Raw genomic sequence first — 7,203 nt, 5'->3', positions numbered from 1 at the left:
GCCTTCCAATTAGCCTCTAGAATTCCCTACTGACAGACTATAACCAGAAGCTAGCTAGCCAAGGTGTCTTTGAAGTGTTGTTTGAAGAGTCCCAGCCCCAGCATCACAAAGCAGAATATAGAAAGGTGGATCTGAGAGACAGTAGGTAAATGACCAGCATAGATACCCACAAGAAGAAACCATATCTAGAGGAAAACATTCAGAATGAAAGAGTCAACTGACCCTGTACCGCTGTCATATTCTCCAAAGATCACTGGATCCATGCTCAAACTCCCATAGTAACGAGACAATTACCAAGGCCTGGGGGTCCAAAGAGAAATTTCTTCCATGCAGGTTGAAGTCACTGATACCCACTGTTATGGATTGAATATTGTCCCCCCAAAATATGTGTCAAATTGGCTAGGCCATGATTTCCAGTATCGTGTGGTTATCCACCATTTTGTGATCTGATGTAATTTTCCTATGTGTTGTAAATCCTACCTCTATGATGTTAAAGAGGCAGGATTAGATGCAGTTATGTTAATGAGGCAGGACTCAATCTACAAGATTAGACTGTATTTTGAGTCAATCTCCTTTGAGACTTAAAAGAGAGAAGCGAGCAGAGAGACAGGGGGACCTCCTACCACCAAGAATGAAGAACCAGGAGGGGAGTACATCCTTTGGACCTGGGGTCCCTGCACTGAGAAACTCCTAGACCAGGGGAAGATTGATGACAAGGACCTTCCCCCAGAGCCAACAGAAACAGAAAGCCTTCCTCTAGAGCTGGTGCCCAGAATTTATACTTCTAGCCTCCTAAACTGTGAGAGAATAAACTTCTGTTTGTTAAAGCCATCCACTTGTGGTATTTCTTTTATAGAAGCACTAGATAACTAAGACACTCACAAAGCCTGAATGACTAGCCAGCTATTGGGTGCATAACTTGAGGTGAACCACATATAATACTACATGGAACAGGATCAAGTTACAATTACACACTGACTGTTTTAGATGCCTACCTGAATTGGAACCTGTGGTGAATTCTGACTACCATAGACACGTTTTCAAGATGAGCAGCTGTTGTGCCTCTTGGTGAAACAGAGCGAACACATCTAATAAAAGTCTGCGTAATCACTTCCCTGGCAGTAAGATAAAGACATCTCCTTCCCCTCCTTGGAGGAAGTTTTAAAGTAAAGATAAAATCTCTTTCTCTCTGAAGGGAAGGATGGGCAGGTCACAAGCAGCCTTAATTTTAAGACTCTTCTCCTCTAACGTGCAGATGCCATTTGTCCCTCATCACATTGCCCTACGGAGATTGGGGCTCGAGGCACTGACTCAAGATGCAGCTCTGGCTGCTGTGTTTGCTGTAAATAATAAACTCTTTGTCTCTAACTCAGAGGCCTTGAATTTTGTCTATATAAACTGTGGCAGGCTACCTTGTTTACTTATAAGTAAGATAACATCTAAGACCATACACAGTTTCTGACTTACACTGTTCTTGCCTCCGTATAAGAAGAATGAAGCTATATACCATACTGTCTCGTATGCCTTGAATAAGCACTGCTTATAAGTAGAATGATGCCTTACACCATAAGGTCTCCTATGCCTTGAATAACCAACCAGAAAGCTCAACTGAATTCAAGTACAAAAGCACTCAATCAGACAAAGGGGGAAATTTTGCAAAAGTAAAGGTACAATCCACAGATATAATTTTTGTGTTCCAAATAGCTTAGCAGTGAAATACATAATGTTTTTTAAAAAATCCTCAAAATACTAAGAAAATTTGATTAGAAATATACTCTTTTGAGGGATTTTAACATATTTCTATGAGATTTTATATTTCAAGAAGACCAAGAATATTACCGAATAGAGAATTTTATTAATACAACCAACAAGTTTTATTTAACTTACATATAATAAGAACTTCATAGCCTATAATGAAATTTACACTTCCTTCTGTCCACGGGACATTTACAAACACCAGTCGGGCACTAGACACTACTAAAGTTAAGTCCCCAAAGTAGAGATTTTACAGGACAAATTTTCTGTGAATCAAATCAACTATATTGTAGAAAGAGACGACGGAAAAGCTCAATATTATCAGTCAGAACAAGGCCAGGAGCCAACTGCAGAACAGATCATCAACTGCTCATAGCAAGTTCAAATTGAAGTTGAAAAATTAGAACAAGTCCAGGAGAGCCAAAGTACTTCCTTGAGTATATCCCACCTGAATTTAGAGACCATCTCAAGAATAGAATTGACGCATTGAACACTAATGACCAAAGACCAGACGAGTTGTGGAATGATATCAAGGACAGCATACATGAAGAAAGCAAGAGGCCATTAAAAAGACAGAAAAGAAAAAAAGGACCTAAATGAATGTCAGAAGAGACTTTGAAAGTTGCTCCTGAATACAGAGTAGCTAAAACGAAAGGAAGAAATGATGAAGTAAAAGAGATGAACAGAAGATTTCAAAGGGCGGCTTGAGAAAACAAAGCTAAGTATTACAATGACATGTGCAAAGACCTGGAGTTAGAAAACCAAAGGGAAGAATTTGCTTGCTATTTCTCAAGCTGAAAGAACTGAAGAAAATATTCAAGCCTGGAGTTGCAATATTGAAGGATTCAACGGGGAAAATATTAAACGATGCAGGAAGCATCAAAAGAAGATGAGAAGAATACGCAGAGTCACTGTACCAAAAAGAATTGGTCAAAGTTCAACCATTTCAGGAGGTAGCATATGATTAAGCACTGATGGTACTGAAGGAAGAGGTCCAAGCTGCACTGACGGCATTGACAAAAAACAAGTCTCCAGGAATTGATAAAATATCAATTGAGATGTTTCAACAAATGGATGCAGCACTGGAAGTGCTCACTCGTCTATGCCAAGAAATTTGGAAGATAGCTACCTGGCCAACCAACTGGAAGAGATTCATATTTGTACGTATTCCAAAGAAAGGAGCCAACAAAATGCATACATTATCGAACAATGTCATTAACATCACACACAAGTAAAATTTTGCTGAAGATCATTCAAAAGCAGTTGCAGCAGTACATCGACAAGGAACTGCCAGAAATTCAAGCTGGAGTCAGAAGAGGACTTGAAACAAGGGATATCATTGCTGATGTCAGATGGATCTTGGCTAAAAGCAGAGAATACCAGAAAGATGTTTACCTGTGTTTTATTGACTATGCAAAGGCATTCAACTGTGTGGATCATAACAAATTATGGATAACTTTGTGACGAATGGCAATTCCAGAACACTTAATTGTGCCCATGAGGAACCTCTACATGGATCAAGAGGCAGTCATTTGAACAGAATGAGTGGATACTGTGTGGTTTACAGTCAAGAAAAGTATGCGTCAGGGTTGTATCCTTTCACCATACTTACTCAATCTGTATGCTGAGCAAATGATCTGAGAAGCTGGACTATACGAAGAGGAATGCGGCATCAGGATTGGAGGAAGACTCATTATCAACCTGGGATATGCAGATGACACTACCTTATTTGCTGAAAGTGAAGAGGACTTGAAGCACTTACTGATGAAGATCAAAGACCACAGCCATCAGTATGGATGACTCCTCAACATAAAGAAAACAAAAATCCTCACAACTGGACCAATAAGCAACATCATGATAAATGGAGGAAAGATCAAAGTTGTCAAGGATTTCATTTTACATGGATCCACAGTCAATGCCCATGGAAGCAGCAGTCAAGAAATCAAAAAACGCATGGCATTGGACAGATCTGCTGCAAAAGACCTCTGTAAAGTGTTGAAAAGCAAAGATGTCACTTTGAGGCCTAAGGTGTGACTAACCCAAGCCATGGTTTTTTCAGTTGCTTCTTCTGCATGTGAAAGCTGGACAATGAATATGGAAGACCAAAGAAGAATTGATGCCCTTGAATTATGGTGTTGGCAAAGAACATTGAATATACCATGGACTGCCAGAAGAATGAACAAATCTTTCCTGGAAGAAGTACAGACAGAGTGCTCATTAAAAGCAAGGATGGTAAGACTTCATCTCACATACTTTGGACATGTTATCTGGAGGGACCAGTCCCTGGAGAAGGTCGTCATGGTTGGTAAAGTAGAGGGTCAGTGGAAAAGAGGATGACTTTCAACAAGATGGATTGACACAGTGGCTGCAATGATGGGCTCAAGCATAACAACAATTGTGAGGATGGCACAGGACCGGGCATTGTTTCCATCTGTTGTCCATGGTGTTGCTGTGAGTTGGAACTGACCCGATGACACCTAACAACAATAACAACAACATTTTCTGATCATAATTGAGTAAAATTAGCATAAAGATGATCGAAACAATTAAACTACATGAAAGTTAAGAAATCTTTTTTCTAAACATTCCTTGGGACAAACAGGAAATCAAGATTGTAGCACAGACAATAATCTTCACCAAATCGTCAATGCATAATTTTATATTTTCCAGTATCCTTGCTGGTAAGTCAAGAGTATAGTTCCGGCCAGTAGAGTACAGGTGTGAGTTCTCTGTGTACTCTTCTCCCCTGTCACAATAAGCATGGATGGCTCATCAGATATAATAGCCGAAGGGTAAAGCAGCCTTGATCAATGTGTCATGGCACGCAAAGAGCTCCGTGTCCTAAGAAATGGAGTTTACTGAAGCTGGATTACATACCAATTTCTAGCCTGAAATTCTACAAGGAAGTTTCTTAGACTTTCTGTATCTACATAAGCTCACATAACGCTGCCTACATTTACTCCACTCATTCATTCACTCATTCCACTAATATTTATAGAGCACGTGCCATGTGACAGACACCATTCTAGGGATTAGAATAACAGCATTGAATAAAACAAAGACTTCTTTTTCTCATAGAATTTATATTTGAATAGCACAAAAGAGAGGATAAACAAATAATAAGCATATATATAATAGGACAGGTAATGATAAGTGCTACAGAGAAAAATAAAGCAGGGCAAAAGGGGTAGAGCATGATGGTGGAGTGGGAGGTATTTTACATCAGGTAGTAGGAAAGACCTCTCTGCTGAGGTGACATTATATCAGACGTCTGAATTAGATGAGGGAGAGGGCCAGAAGACATCTAGGAGAAGAGTATTCAAGGAAAAAGGGACTGTAAGAGCAAATGTCCTGAAACTAGATTGTGCTCGACATATTGGAGGCAGCCAGGAGGTTGATATGGCTAAAAGGAGGGTGAATAAAGGGAATGATGGGAGAAGACGCGATCAGATAGGTACCTGGGGCTGGATCATGTAGGAACTTGGAAGTCAAGTTCTGATTAATGTAACAGAATAGAAAATTCAGAAATAAAGCCACACGTTTATGAGAACTGATCTTCAACAAGATGTAAAGATAGTTCGGTGGAGAAAGCAGAGTCTTCAACTAATGGTGCTAGGACAATAAAACATCCATATACTAAAAGGTGGACTTCGATTCATATGTCACACCACATATAAAATTAATTCAAAATCGATTGTAGCCCTACACGTAAAACCTAAAACTATAAAACGTCTTCAAGAAAACATAGGACAAAACCTTTGTTAAGTTAGGCCGAACGTTCTTAGATTCAATGTCAAAAGCATAAGGCATAAAAGAACAAATAGAAAACTTGAACTTCACTGAAACAAGAAACGTTTGCTCTTCAAAAGACATTAGTTAAGAGAGTAAAAACAAGCCACAGACTGGAAGAAAATATTTGTAATTCAACTGTCTGATAAAGGACTTATATCTAGAATATATAAACAACTCTCAAAACTCAATAGCAATGGAAACTAGGAAGACAAAAAACTAAATAGTAATAATAAAAAATACAAAAAACAACAACAACCCAGTAACAATAAAGCAAAACAAACAGCCTAGTCACAAAATGAGCAAAAGGTTTGAACAGACACTTCACCGAAAAGATACTGTATATGGATGGCAGATAAATACAGGAAAAGATGTTCAACAACATCGTTAGTAATTAGGGAGTGACAAATTCAGACCACAGTGAGATGCCACTGCACACCTACTAAAACGGTTAAAATTAAAAAGACTGGCCATATCAAATGTTGGCGAGTATGGGGAGGAAATGGAAACCCTCGTACACTGCTTCTGGGATGGCAAAATGGTGCTATCACTTGGGAAAACAGTTAGGCAGTTTCCTAACCAGTTAAACTGACACCGACCATGTTTTCTAGCCATTCCACTCCCAGATACTTATCTAGAAGAATAGAAAGCATATGTCCATACAAAGACTTGTACATGAATGTTCATAGTAGTTCTGTTTGAAACAGCCCAAACTAGAAACAATCCAAAACTCCATCAACAGGTGAATGGATAACCAAGCTGTGGTATATTCATACAATGGAATACTACACAGTAGTAAAAAGGAATGAACTGTTGAAACACCCTATGACATGGATGAAACTCAAAATCATGCTGAGCAATAGAAGGCAGATGAAAAAAAGAGTACATGCTATATGATTGCATTTGTATAAAATTCTGGGAAATGTGAACCAATGTATGGTTACAGACAGCAAATCAGAGGTTTCCTGGAAATGGAGGGGCAGGGGCAGAAGAGGTGCCAGGGAGGGATTCCAAAGAGGCATGAGAAATCTTTGGGGGGTAACAGATTTGTTCATTATCTTGATTGCAGTGAAAATTTCATGAGTATATTCGTGCCAAAAATTATTAAATTGTACACTTTAATTATGCGCAGTTTGTTATTTGTTAACTGCATTAATTTCCTAGGGCTGCCATACCACAAACTAGGTGACTTAAAACAACAAAAATTTATTCTTTGACAGCGCTGGAAGAAGTCCAAATTCCAGGTGTCGGCAGGGCCATGCTCTCTTCAGGTTTGAACCGCCAACCTTTAGTTTAGTCAAAAAAACCAAACCAAACCCATTGCTGTCAAATTGATTCCGACTCATAAGGACCCTATAGGACAGAGCAGAACTGCCCTACAGGGTTTCCAAGGAGTGCCTGGTGGATTTGAACTGGCAAACTTTTGGTTAGCAGGCAAACTCTTAACCACTGAACCACCAGGGTCCCAGTCAAGCACAAACCATTGGCACGACCCAGGGACCTCCAGTGGGTGTAGACACACAAGTAAATAGACAGTTCAAGAGCAGGCTTATGCTAGAATGAGAGGTCTGGGGAAGTAAGGCAAGATATCCTAGTGTATAAGTGCTCCCTCTCCCTAACTCCAAACACCTCCTCAAAGTGTCTAACTTATAAATTTCT

This window comes from Trichechus manatus, unplaced genomic scaffold, assembly GCF_000243295.1.
Source record: "Trichechus manatus latirostris isolate Lorelei unplaced genomic scaffold, TriManLat1.0 scaffold00008, whole genome shotgun sequence".
Taxonomy (NCBI): Eukaryota; Metazoa; Chordata; class Mammalia; order Sirenia; family Trichechidae; genus Trichechus; species Trichechus manatus.
This window is presented reverse-complemented; position numbering follows the sequence as displayed.